Source organism: Serinus canaria, chromosome 24 (assembly GCF_022539315.1).
Source record: "Serinus canaria isolate serCan28SL12 chromosome 24, serCan2020, whole genome shotgun sequence".
In the NCBI taxonomy this organism is placed as follows: domain Eukaryota; kingdom Metazoa; phylum Chordata; class Aves; order Passeriformes; family Fringillidae; genus Serinus; species Serinus canaria.
In genome coordinates this window covers 2,769,717-2,783,342 of record NC_066337.1, presented here as the reverse complement: position 1 = coordinate 2,783,342, position 13,626 = coordinate 2,769,717, and the positions used below count along the sequence as shown (strand labels likewise).

Below are 13,626 nucleotides of genomic sequence, written 5' to 3'. Positions count from 1 at the left end.
CTCTCCACCAACACAACATCAGCTCTGCAGTTTTCCTTACACGCAATCTGGAGCGCTCAACCCCTCCCCACCTGCACTCCTTGCTGCATTTAATGAGCAGTTCTACACATTGCATGGAAGAAGGGTGTTTTTCTACACATCTTAAACCTTAAATGATGCAAGCTCAGGCTGGAGCTCCCTCTTCCCTTGAGTTTTGCACATAACCAGCACCCACGCGGATTCTCGGGTGCCTTGTACGAGAGTTGAGCTCGTTCTGTCATTACTTCAGAGGAATAATGAGGTCTCTCAAAGCTTGACTGTTTTCATGGGAGTTGTAGGAATGTAACCTCCCTGTAAAACCTGACCAAAACCAGGCAGCTGGTTCACAAAGGCAGCAGGAATGATGAAGGGGGAAAGGGACACCTGCACCTTTCTTCCGTGCATCCACAGAGAAGGTGTAAATGACTTTAAGGCAGGTGAGCTACAGACAGCAAGGCTAAACTGCATGTCAAACCTAGCCAAAAATCCTTGGAATCATGGGATCACAGAGTGGTTTGGGTTGCAAGTTTAAAGGCCATCCAGTCCCATCCCCCTGCCAGGGCACCTTCTACCCAGGTTATTCCACGCCCCATCCATCCTAGCCTGGAACACTTTCAGGGATGGAGCAGCCACAGCTTCTCTGGGCAACCCATGCCAGGGCCTCAGCACCCTGTCAGGGACTGGGAATTTCATCCCAACATCCCATCTAACCCTGCCCTCTCATAGTGGGAAGACATTCCCCTTTGTTCCATCAGGCAAGGGAAACTGTTTTACCTGACAGCAGCTCTGGGAAGGAGGGGGCTCTGAGGAGGGGAACAGCAGGCAGGAAAGGGAAGGAACCCTCCAGCCACTGCAAAAGAATAGGAGCCCAGAGCCATCTCTGTCCCTTGTGTAGGAGCTGAGCTGACTCTGAGTGAGGAGGGTTATTTATGGGGACATGAGGAAGGAGAAAGCAGCTGACGAGCAGATCTCATTTTCCTCCATTACTGCAACAACCCCACTTGAAATCCAACTTTATTTCTTCCTCTCCAAGCCATGGAAATAATAAATAACTGAGTGCCACAAACGAAGTCAGCCTCCATCCTTGTTATCCCCTGATTTTGCCAGAGGTTAGCGGGGTGGTTTCAGACTTGCAGCAGGGGAAACAAGCAGCAGTTGGCAGCACCAGGAGAAAAGATTGGAGCATTTACCAACAGGCTTGTCCCCTCACCTCTCCTGAAGGAGCCCCAGTGCTGCTTTTCTGCAGAAACATTTTCCAGGGCATAGCTGTGGCATCCAGGCTTGCCATCTGCTCTATCTCCCCTGGCTTTATCCCTCTGCACTACCTCTCTCACTGGGTATCTGCATGAATTACTCCTCCCCACTTGCACTTTTGTTCACAGGGTATGTTAATACAAATACATCTTTTTAAAAAATCTTTATATTTTTTCATATAAATATAGTTTTTGGGTTTTTTTTTTAATTGGGGGTTGGCACTAGGTTATCTTTAAGGCCCCTTCCAGCCCAAGCATTTCTATGATCCCATGATAAACAGACACAAATTTGGTCTCTGTGTGTGCCGATGGCTGACGCATGCAGAATGAACTGTGCTCGGGGTGCTTTGCTATAACACTCAACCCCTAAATTCCCAGCCCTATACTCATTTTGTCACTGCTCTCCTGCTTCCCTACTGAACCTGACCCAAAACACACCATCCAGACTGTGTTTTTTGAGGAAAGATACGAGGAAAACAGGAAATTAAGCTGCTGGTGCTGCCTGACGGGAGGATAAAGCGGCTGTGTGCTGCAATAACCACCAAAGCGAGATGCTCAGCCCATGTCCTGCAGCTCTGCACCTGCTTGTGCTGACAAATAACTGCCCAGCCTGCAGAGCATTCTGGGACTATGGAAGACAGCAGGATTTTTTCACAGAAAACTGCCCAGATTTGGTCAACCAGGGCAGGAATCTCACGCTGGTGCAGCAGTTTCTAGGGGGGAAGTGAGCTGGTGCAATATTTTTATTTGACAGTGGCAGAAGCCCTGCTCTGACACATTTTTCCCTGTTCTGCTGCCAGGGCTGTTTAATTCCCGTGGCAGGCTGGCGGGAGCGGCGAAGCGATCCTAGCAGAAGTCTGACACCAGGAGAGCTCTGTGTGAATAGCATATCCTGCAAATCTGCAGGATCGAGAACATCTGAAAACCAGGTTAAGGGATAAATACTGACAAGCCCTGACTGGAGAACAGTGTTCATTCAAATACCTGCATGAACTGGAGGATTGTTACGGTTTTCCCTCTAAATGCTGCTGAAACTGGTGATGGAGCCGCATGGAAAACCAGAAGGAGGAGGCGATTCAGAACCTCCAACCTGCCCCTGGAGCGTGTGTGGCTTCCATCTGAAACTGGGGGAAGTGGGCAGGGCAGAGTTTGCAGGAAGAATCCTTCAAGGAGTCCTAGCCCTTAGCACGCTGCCAGGAAGCATATGCAAGGAAGAGAAGGATTACAGCACTTTGCTTCTGATCATCCCTGTTTTGAAGGGTTTTTTTGGCCTTAGTCACCAACAATTTTGGCAGGAGGTTTCCCAAGCACTGAGCTGGCAGTTGTAGGGAAGAGGGTGGCTTTATCCAAGACATAAAAATCCAGGGAGATGGGTTTGAACTAAAGCTGATGCAGGAGAAATACAAAAAGGAAATATCCTTGTGGGCACAGCAGCTGCTTCAGAGACAGCAGGGAAAATTTGTGGAGGTGAGGCTGAGCTCAGAGAAGAGTTTTTCCCAGACTGCAGGATCACAGTGTGGAAGGAGGAGACCTGAGGAGGATAGGCTCCATATTTTTCCTCTGATTCCTTTAAGAAAAGGAAGCTTTGACCCCCTCCTCTTGTCTCAGGGGAGCAGGGAAAGAGGACACGCTGCTCACAGCCTGCAGCCTCGCTGGTGGGACGGGAAATTGCCCTGCTCCTGCTGGGATCTGCAGCCCTGGCTCCTATGGGGAGTGATGGATGAAAGGGAGGGAGAGGAGGAGGAAGCTGTGTCTTAAGGCTCTGCAGCAGCAAATGGCCTCAGCGATTAGAACTGAGTGGGCAGCTGTGTATCACTCTGGATTTTCTGCCTGTTTCATCACTAGCAGTGACTCAGGAATATTCTTCATCGCCCTCAAGCGAGGATATGATCATTTTCTGCCACTTGAGATGAAGCTAATTTTACAGCAGCTTAGAGGGAGAGAGGTGTCATGTGCTGATTTCTGTACTGTCTGCATCCCCCAGTGCTGCAGCACGGCCAGGCCTTAGGAGCTGACAGCTGGAAGTTAAACCACTCTGCACGAGGACAGAAAATCCAGGGAAAGGGGGTTTGGAGCTGCAGGGTCCAGAAAGATGACAGGAGAAAAGCGGCACAGAATCAAAAATTCCCAGCAAGGAGAAATCTAACAGCATCCCTTCTCCAGGTTCATAGAATCCCAATGTGGCTTTTGATGGATGAGACCTTAGAGATCATCTCGTTCCACCTCCTGCCATGGGCAGGGAGACCTTCCACTATCCCAGGTTGCTCCAAGCCCTGTCCAAGCTGGCCTTGGACACTTCCAGGGCTGGGGCAGCCACAGCTTCTCTGGACAACATGTGCCAGTGCTGTTCATTAGTAGGAGAAGCAACCTGACTGCCTGAAGGTGTAGAATCTGTGCTTGATAGGACAAGTGTGCTGAACAAGACTGAAGGCAGATCTCAAAGGGCTGATCTCACCACTCAAATCTAACCAGTTTCAGAGTCTTCAGATTTACCAAAACCAAATCCTGGTGAGGGAGTAGCCCACTTGTCATAGAATTCCAGAGTGGTTTGGGTAATGGAAGCAACCTTAAAGTTCCTCTCAATCCAACCCCCTGCCATGGGCAGGGACACCTTCCACTAGACCAGGTCACCCAAAGAGAAAAGCGTTCACAATGCTGGTGCCAAATCACTCCCCTGGCGCATCAGATCCTGGGTCTGGCTGAGCTGCCCCTCTGATCCTATCAGAGCTTCCCACGGAGCTGGGATGAGACAGCAGCAGAACCAAGTGCCACCACTGACACTGCAGCTGGACTGCCTGGGCTCCTGGCTGGGAACCAGCCCTACGGCCACATTCAGATGGGCTTTCTTGCTCACTGCCCAGGCCGTTTATTTATTTTTGAGATGCAAAAGCTGCCTTCTCACCAGGCCCAGGCAGTACCTCACCAGGCTCCCTGTGAAAGCCGCGGTGTCCCAGCCACCGCCCGGCATGTGATTCCTTGACAGCCCTGGATTCAGGAGCCTACTGGCACTGGTGGCTGCCTTTGCAGGGGAAACGGAGCAGTACTGCCAGCTTTTAGTGACAAAGGGAGTGTTTATAACAGGCACGGTGACAGCTGTCCGAATGCCACATTTATTTACAAAACGTTAGTTAAATTACTGACAGTTGGCGCTGCGCAGGGAAGCTGAGAGGAAGAGCTGACACGTCCCCGGCATGCTCGCTCGGCAGCCCCGCAGTGCCTCTCAGCAGCCTCCCCTTCCAGCGTGGGTGGCACAGCCCTCTGCTCAGGGTGTCACTGCACCTTCTGTGCTCCCCTTCCCACCAAACCTGCAAGGGATCATCCTGCAACTCCCACCTACCCCAGAGGGGCAGAGCCACCAAGGAGGGTGAAGTTCCTGCTAACAATGCACGCCCACCAAGCCTGCAGCCTTTTCTAGAAAGATCAAGAGGATGTTGGTCACCCTGTGATCCCTTCAGTAATTCAGATTATTTCAGGCAGTGCCACTTGAACGAATGGAGGTCACCAAGAGCACCTCTGGGTGGCCAAAAATGTCTGTGTTGTTTTCAGACTCACAGAGGTGGCTGAGGTGAAGGCCCAGTGTCTGCTGAGCAATGTCAACAGTCTGCAAGCTGCTGGCTTGGAACCAGCAAGGAAATTGGAGCTGCCATCCTCCAGGAGACAAGGACAACAGGAGAAATTTAGGAGCCCAGCTGACATGCACCAGTGAAAGCATCTCCCCTGACCAGCCACCTCCATGACAAAGCAATAAAAACCCAAGATGGGATTTTGACTTTCTGACCACAGAATTGTTCAGGCTGGAAAAGACCTCTAAGAGCATCAGCTCCAACCATTCCCGCAGGCCACCCACTCACCTATTGTCCCCAAGTGCCACATGCACATGGCTTTTAAATCCCTCCAAGGATGAGGACTCCACCACCACCTGGGGCAGCCCATTCCAGTGCTTGACAGAACTTTTGGTAGAGAAATATTCCCTAAGATCCAAACTAAACCTCCCCTAGTGCAATTGAAAGTTGTTTCCTCTTGTCCTATCACTCATTACCCTTGAGATGAAACCGACCCCCACATCCTGCCCTGCCACAGAATGCAGGAGAGGGAAGAGACTCTTTAGTTCCACTGGCCAAGGCCAACAGCATACCTTGTGCTCTCCGTTTTTGTAGAGGACTAAATCACATCACTTGCACACACACATCACGAGGAACCTCCAAACTGCTCCCTCCCAACGCTGCCACCTTCTGCCCTGACTCCCACACTGGGAAAGTTTGCAGAGCAAACAGGGTCCTGACGTGCCTTGGCCAGCTGGAAATTTGGCCTTGGAAAACATCATTCAAAATAAGCTTTGTCTGATTCAAAACAAAGCAGCTCTTCCACAGAATAGTAAGCAATAGCAGGGATGAAGCTTGACAGAAAAATCAACCCAAGATGTAAAGCAGCTTTGAGGTGAGTAGGGAAATATTTATTTTCAGCTAAAGGGAAACTGTGTGTGTCCAGACATCCTTCCCTTCTGAGACTGAATGAAATCAGAACCTCACTATTTCCTATAAAAAATCCCAAATATTGCTTTAGCTTTGTCAGAGAACTTCCTGTAACATTTGAGAAGATGTTTCACTGAACTCACCAACTCAGATAAAAGGAAAGAAATACTATTTTTCCAAGCAAACCCAAACCTGCCCTCTCCCCCAGAAGGGAATTCTAAGTCAAATCCTTTCCAGTCAAGGTATGCAAGAAAGAAATGGATTGTTTAATAAAAATATCTGGGTTTGAATTAAAAAAGAAAAAGTATTTTCTTATTTAACAAATGATAGAAGCCTGAAATTTTTGAATGAAAATAGACTCCCAGCTCTGCTGAATAGCAATGGAAGAAAAAGTACTTGTAAAATACTTCCTTGAATTTTCACCTCAGTCACCTTTCCTTTGAGCTCATCAAGAGCTTTCTACTGGACTGTAAGAGAGGAAAAGGGATGCAAGATAATTAAAAGTTATCTCTTTATGGTTTTTAAGGTTATTTAAGGAATAAAGCCCCACACATATAATTGCCTGCGTTTGGAGGACTGAAGGATAAGAACCCAAATGTGCCTTCAAATATTAGTGCTGTGCCTATCTGTAGGTCCAAAGTATCTTGAGATTTGGCAGTGTCTCCGAGCCTGGAGCTGCCCTGCTCTCCTTTCATACCTTTGAGAATTTGCTTTTCTCAACAGCTTTCTCTCATGCTTCTTATTAGAGATGAGTAAAAACCATGAGGCTGAAAAACACGCTGGTTTTGCTGAACTGAGGATGTGAAGCTGTGAAAATAATGATCCCACCATGACAAAAAAAGGGAAAAAGAGACTCAAAAATCCCAAGTAATGAATGTTTGGATCATGGCCGGGGCTCTGCATGTGTCTGATAAAACAGACACAGGTGTCAGAGCCATTTATGGTTGCAGGCACAGAGCCGGTCAAAATCTCCCAACTCTGGGAAAAAAATCCTGTGATATTTCACCAGCTGCTCATGTTGGAAAGTGGTTTTATCCCTTATTTACTCTGTCCTCATTGACATGCAGAGCTGGACTCACTCCTCTCCTGTTTGACCCTTGGTGTCCTTTCCTATTCAGCGCTGTCCCCAAAGGTGTCCCCACCTTCAGACCAGGTTCAGATCTCCAGACCCTGTCCCAATTTTCTCCCTGATTTTTCCAGGGAAGAATCCAGCTGCAAAGTCAAGTTTGCCTGCAGATTTTCCATACCCACCCATCTGCCTCCTCACTTTGCACATAAACTAAGGATGCTTCCCAGCGTGACTGTGCCGGTGACAGCCAACACCACTCCCCGGCAGCTGAAGAATCCTTATTTAAACCAGGATTTTTAATATCCTCATGATGGAGATGCTGTTGGCGGTTCAGCAGACGCTGCAGCAACCAGACAGCCAAGCCTGAGCCTCAGACTTGGCTCCTTCACAGCCTTGCACCTCTGAGAACTACACCCAAGGAGAGCAGAAGGTATTTCCCACTTGCTTTGCAAAGGTGCCGCATGCAACAACAAGCAAACCCCGAGGAGAAGGAATTCCACATTGCTATTCCACACACAACCCGTTCACAGCCTGCATATGGGAGCAGCACTGAAATGCTGTCTTCCAACCTGATCCCCAGTCCATTACAGTTGGGATAAAGACTCGTGGTGACATTAATGAGCACTGGATCAGCCCCTTTTGCTGGCATAAATCTCTCTGTCGCATCAGTGGGATTGCATTTTCCCCATTTGCCTGTTTGTTTGGCTCTGGATTCTCATTACAATTTCTATTAGCCCAGGCTCCCACTGATGTGGTCGTAGATTAGTTCCTTCCTGTTTTTTTTCCCTCTGAAGGAAAATAAGGGTGTCTGAGCTCAAAGTGGCAGGGTTTGGCAGGTCTGGGGGGAAGAAAACAACTCTGATCAAGAAGAGAATTTTTCCAACGGCGCAGATTGGAGTAACTGCAGTGAAGCCAACAGAAGTGACAAATACTTGGGCAAGGTGAAGATGACCCACATCCCCAGCCCACCTCTGTTAACACACACGTGGAGCTGCCAGATCAGGACTGCAGTGCCAGCAGCAGCGTGGCCCAAAGGGCTCTGCCAGGGTGGCACTGGGACAGCACATCAGGACAGCCAAAGGCTGGAGGTGAGGCCAGGTGACATCCCTTGGACTGGCACCCACAAGTGCTCGATTCCAAGGCTTGCGTCAGCTCATGGCTCTGGTGACGCAGCTTCAGAGCAGACTCTGGGACTGTGAGCAGCCCCTCAGAGGCATTGCTTCCCCAGGTCCCAATATCCCTGATTTTACTTCAGCTCCCACCGAACCATCCACCCTCCCAGCAGCTCTGCAGTACCCCAGCCACACACCAGGAACCCCCAACATGACAATTCCCTGGCATGTCCAAGCCAATAAATCTCCCAGTCCCCTCTTCAAACCCCGAGAAAGGGCAGGACATGGGTGGACACCTCTGGTGCCCTCCAGTAGGACACTTTGAGCATTTTCCTTGCAGAGGGATGAATCCTGCCACAAAGAGACTGCAACGCCAGCAGATGACTCATGGAGCAGAGAAAGGAAGCATTGCAATTGCTGTGCACGAATCAAGACATTTATAGGGCCTGGGAGGGCACGTAACGTCACACCAGGAGCTGAGGGCAGGGCTGACAACTGAAAATCCATTTCCTAAGCCTGCCTTAACCATTAGAAACACCAGCCCAGCATGCCTCCACTGTGGGGCTGCTCTGGCCTCTTCCCCATCCCAAGGTAACGCCTGTTGGACTTCAGCCTTTCCAGATGGGAGATGCTTAAGCCAGGGTGGGGATGACAGCTCCACAAAAGCCCCATTGTCCCCTAGGAGACCTCAGCTCCAGTGAACCAGAGGCAGCAGCTCTACCAGGAAAGCTATAAAGGGAAACCCTCCTCTGGCACAGCAATCAGGAGCTTGTCTCATCTCAGATGGAAATTGCACTCAGGGAAAAAAAAAAAAAAAGAATAATCCATGCATACGACAATTTTTTTTCACCACTTTAAGCTGATTCCATCTCCGAGATGGGAGAGAGGTGGCAGAGATTTGCTGACATGTCACTTTAGTAATAAACTCCTCTTTCAGAAACGTGCCATTGCCAGCAGAGCAATCTGTGAGCTACAAACCCCACACATGGGGCTCCTGCAGCCTCTCCCACGGGGCATCCCCAGGAACGTGGGGACAAAACCCTGACCAGAAAGGAGGTCCCAGCAACAACAGGAAGAGGAGAGAGGCAGGGGTGAAGTGGCACCATGAGGGATGCAGAACATGCTCTGCTCCTTCCTCACCTTAATGCAGGACGGGTCACCACAGCCCTGAATTTATTCCCTAAACTTCAGGATCAAAAGGAGAGAGGTTTGAAGGAGAAGGACAAAGGTGGTGGATACTGGAAAATCAGTGGAATTAACTTGGGTTAAGACATGAGTGTGCAGTTTAGCTCCATCCCTACAGGCTGCTGGAAGCTGCTCCCAGCCCATCCCAGGTGCTCAGAATTCCTTTACTGCTCAGGAACTGCGAAAAGCAAAGGTGTGGCACCTTGGCCTCTGCAAGCCCCAGCTATATCTCCCACTTTGGCCTTGGGAAGTAGTTAGGCAAGCAATCAGGAGTCTCTGAAATAAATAACTGCAGCAGGATGAAAACTACCAGGTGCTGGGTGGGGAGACCATTGGAATGGAGTGGCTATTCCACAGGTCTGAGTCCTGGAGAGGCTGATCTGGAAAACAGGAATGCGGTGGTTGTGCAGGGAAGGGGGGGAGTTGGCTGGGCAGGGCAGGAGATGGGAATACCTAACTTGGGGTGTTCCAGCTGGTGGGACAGGGTGGACAGGCAGCACTCCCTCAGTGGGGTTATTGCAGCTCACAGTGGGAGTGGGAGCCTGGAGCAAAACGGACTCAGAGCTGGGCAGCCACCAGAGGAGGTTTAGCAATCGTGGCTGGCCCCTTTCATCATCATCATCCTCTTCCCTGTCTGGTTTTTGTTACTCACACCAGGAGCCCAGCCCAGTGCTGGGCACTGCTCTCTGAGCCCCCCTGAGCCCCCCATGACTCAGCCAAGGCTTTCCCAGGCACAGACAGCCTGGAATGGGCTCCCCTGGCCTCCTCCCCCTGCAGGATTTCTGCACTCATTGACTGCAAACCTCAAAGGCAGCTGCCCAAAACCTCAGGGAGAATCACCCTCACTCAAATGCTGGCAGGAAAAGCACTGGGGGAGACACGGAGGCTCCCCCAGGACCTGGGTGCTGGAACACACCACATTTACCCACTGGAAATCATTCTTACTTTTCTATGACACAATAAAAACACAGCGAGGCAAATTCCTGTGAATAAAGGGGAAAAGATGGGACAGCAAAGAGTCACAGAAAACAGACCCATCTCAGAAAAATAGTCTTTTCTGCTTAGCAAACAAGCACTTTCTGTTTGCACCCATCAAACAAACATGCTTGATTTTGTTTTGTTCCACAGCCAAGTCATCATTTCTCCAAAATTATTTCAAGAGCACAACAGGGGCCAAATAAATTTGCAAAACAGGCTTAGGTAAAGAGTGACAGAGCTCAGTGGCAAAGCTCACAGCCCTTTTCAAAGCCTGGGTGGAAACCACAGGAAACACCAGGGTTAAAAAAAGCTTTGCCTTGCATTTAACTCAGATTTGACTTTTAGTGTTGGAATCAAAGAGGAGAACAAATGAAGGCATTGCATCACCCTGCCAAGGAGACCAGAGGAGATGGAGAGAGGAGCACCGTGGATTCGGGGGGACACCATGCAGGCGCCTGTGCTGCTGATGGGAATGTCAGAGCCTCACCATGGAAAGCGCTGACTGATGCCAATTAAAGTGAAATCATAATCAAGCCGTTTGTTTTGGTGCCCAGAGAGCTGCTCCAAAGGTCTCAGCAATGCCTGGACTCGGTTCAAGCACTGCATGGAGTTCAGGATGGGTCCTCTCCAGCATGAGCCACTCGCTACTGGTGGGGGCAGAGCTGTCTGGACATGGTGGGAGGGGATGAAGATCAGCCTCATCCTCACAATCTGTGCTTGGGAACACAAGGGAGGACAGAAAACTCTGACCTTCACCTGCACACAATTCCTCAGTGTAACCCCAAAGGCAGGACCAACACATCCATCAGTAAAAACACAGTACTGTGACACAACATCCTCAAACCCTTTCCCTATTCCCACAGGCTTTGCTGCACCCAGGAGTAAATCCTACCCCTCCTATCGCAGACAGCAGCTCTAACCCAACATCTAAAGCTTGATTTAAATTTAATACAGTGATCCAAAGTGCTGGTACCCACGACATGCCTGTACCCTCCAGCAGAAACATCATGAGACAGAAGGAAATATTTGAACACCTCCAATGTCTCTGGTCCTAAACTGCTTCTCCACAGTGGATTGTAGGGAGCAAAGCCTTTACAACAGAGAAGTGTCCTTGCAGCTTTCAGTCCAGCTTTTTTCCCAGCACTGAATTCACTCTGCTTGGAGGGACAGAGCTGAAAAGAGCCTCTTGGCAGGGCACTGCTGCTCAGGCTCCTCAGCACCTGCCACCCCCAAAAAAATAACCTATTTCCAACAGCCAAAGCCTCTTCCTTGGGAAGAGGGTGGGACAGGGCTTTCCAAGTGCTCCAGAGAAAGAGCAACTTCTGCTGCTGAGTTTTCAGCTTGTTCTTCTTTTTTGGCATCTGTGAAACACCAAGAAGGGACCTCTAGAAACATCTCTCCTTCCAAATCCTTGGCTGCAACTCCCATCCTCCCACCTTGCATGGAAATGAGTGGGATTGGATTAGACCTGATTTTTTTTTTCCTTTCCCTGACTGCCACCCATGCAGGGCTGTGCAGGCGGTGGCCAGGAGCATGGCTGGGGTCTGCCAGAGCCTTTGTAGCAGCATTGCTATTCTGCACAAGTTAACTCCTCCACAACAGATCGATGGGCACGCCGGGCTGGGAGGGGAGCAGGCAGGAAGATTCATGCTTCCTTGATTTCCTCTGGTTTTCACATGCTCTGCTCCTCCTGGCTCCTGCCATGGTGCAGCACGACAGGGACTGACCAGGGGATGCAGCAACGTCCCACTGCCTGCTGGACCAACTGCTCCTACCTCAAACCAGCAGGAAAACACCTCCAAATGCCCAGGCAAAGCCACACCTGCATGTCTCTGTCACCACAGTAGAGCACGGAGCTGGCAGTGGCAGCAAGCCATTCATTTCCAAGAGCAATCTCTGCTCCAGGGGCAGGACAGCAGGAATGTCATCAGCACAGTGGGAACGGAATCTGCACTGGCTGCACATCCCAAAGCCCACGTGCCCCTCTCCTGGGGCACACCTGTATTGGCAAGGCACCTGTCAAGGGACACAGACATCCCTTGCCACCAGAGCAGCTCCCAGCTCTACTGGGATGCACCCATGGCAGCTCTGGGATGATGACACAGTGGTGTCTTCCCTCCCTCCCCAGAGACACCTCCCAGGGGCAGGATTTGTCCCCCTTCCCATGAAGCCTCCTTGACAGAAGAATCCCTCCTGCTGACTCACCCAAGCTTCCCTTTGTTCTCCTCCAACACCAGCGACCACCCAGTGCCAGGGCAGAGCACCTCGATCCGTGCTGCGGATCAAGATCCCTGATCTGTGCCCGAAACCCTGTGCAGGCCCCCACAAGAGCCTCTTCCCATAAATTTGCAGAGAATCCACCCAGCTGCTGCCACCCCCTGTGTTTCACTGCCCAGACCCCCAGTAACCCAAACCCCTCCCTCTTGGCAGCAGGATCTGTAGGAATTTTGGCACCTGGGAGAACACAGCAATTCAGGAAAGAAAAGGAGCTTCTACTTTTTTAAGCCAAGCTCGAATTCCTAAGCAAGACACTCCGTCCTCCATCCTCTGCCACCTTTTCCAGCCTCTTTGCCCAGTCGTGCCATGACGCAAGGCAAATCCAGGGGAATGGCCACAACACAGCTCCCACCCTCCCAGGAGCACTCAGGGGCTGGGGAGGGGGACACAAGATATGGCTGAAAACAACAGAGTTGCAGGAAAATTCCTGCAGAAATTCCTCCCGGGGCTTTTTTTTCTGCCCTGGCTTGGCCCCTCTCCACTGGCTGGCGTAAAGCAGGAGTGCGGTGTCACCGCACACACCCAGCTGGCCCCGCAGATGTTGGTGTCACCTATGCGATGCTCCGGAGGAGCAAAGTCGCTCCCGAGCATGCCGGAGTTGCAAGCGCCGCTTCCCCGCGCTGCAATTAAAACCTGGCTTTTGATTTTTAATGTCCCTATCAAACATCCTCTGGGATGACTGCGCCCATCTGCTGTGAGGACAGGGATGAGTGTCTGGGCATAAGATGTCCCAGAAATTATGCTGAGCAAAATTACGGATTCCTTGGCAGCCCCTGAACCCCTCGGATCGCTGCTGCAGGAGACAGGACCCTGGTGCAACGCCCAGCCCCCATCTCTCCCCTTCCCAGGGAGGGAATGCTGCCAGGGAGCAGCAACCCCCTGCCTCTGGAGCAAGGGGATTTTTAAGGAGCGGAGCATAAAGCTTCCCGGGGCCAGCCCCGTCCTGCACTTCCCTATTCCAGCAGGTCTGGACCTGAGATAAAGGCACAAAGCCACACCAGGGGGTCACCAACTCCCCTTTTCCCCAGGCTGGGGCGGTCTGACATGGGTGAAGACACCTGGGCACTGCATCCCAGGAGCAGAGCAGGATTTATCTGCACCGAACGCAGCCGAAGTGCCCGAGCCACAGTACCGACAGCAGCAATTGAGCCCTGCCTCGCACTGCTGTGGGGCAGGACGCCAAAAGGGAACCACATTCCCTTATTTTTCATCCCCCAGTAACTTTCCCGAAGACAACTGGGAGGGCTGAGCCCCAGCCCAAT

At 50.9% G+C, this 13,626-nt stretch overlaps 1 protein-coding gene across 5 annotated transcripts in view; it reads right to left on the bottom strand.

Moving 5' to 3' along the window:
• Positions 1-13,626, bottom strand: part of LOC103823630 (protein CEPU-1) — a 357,359-nt gene that overhangs the window by 124,590 nt on the left and 219,143 nt on the right. The gene's annotated exons all lie outside the window — the stretch shown is intronic.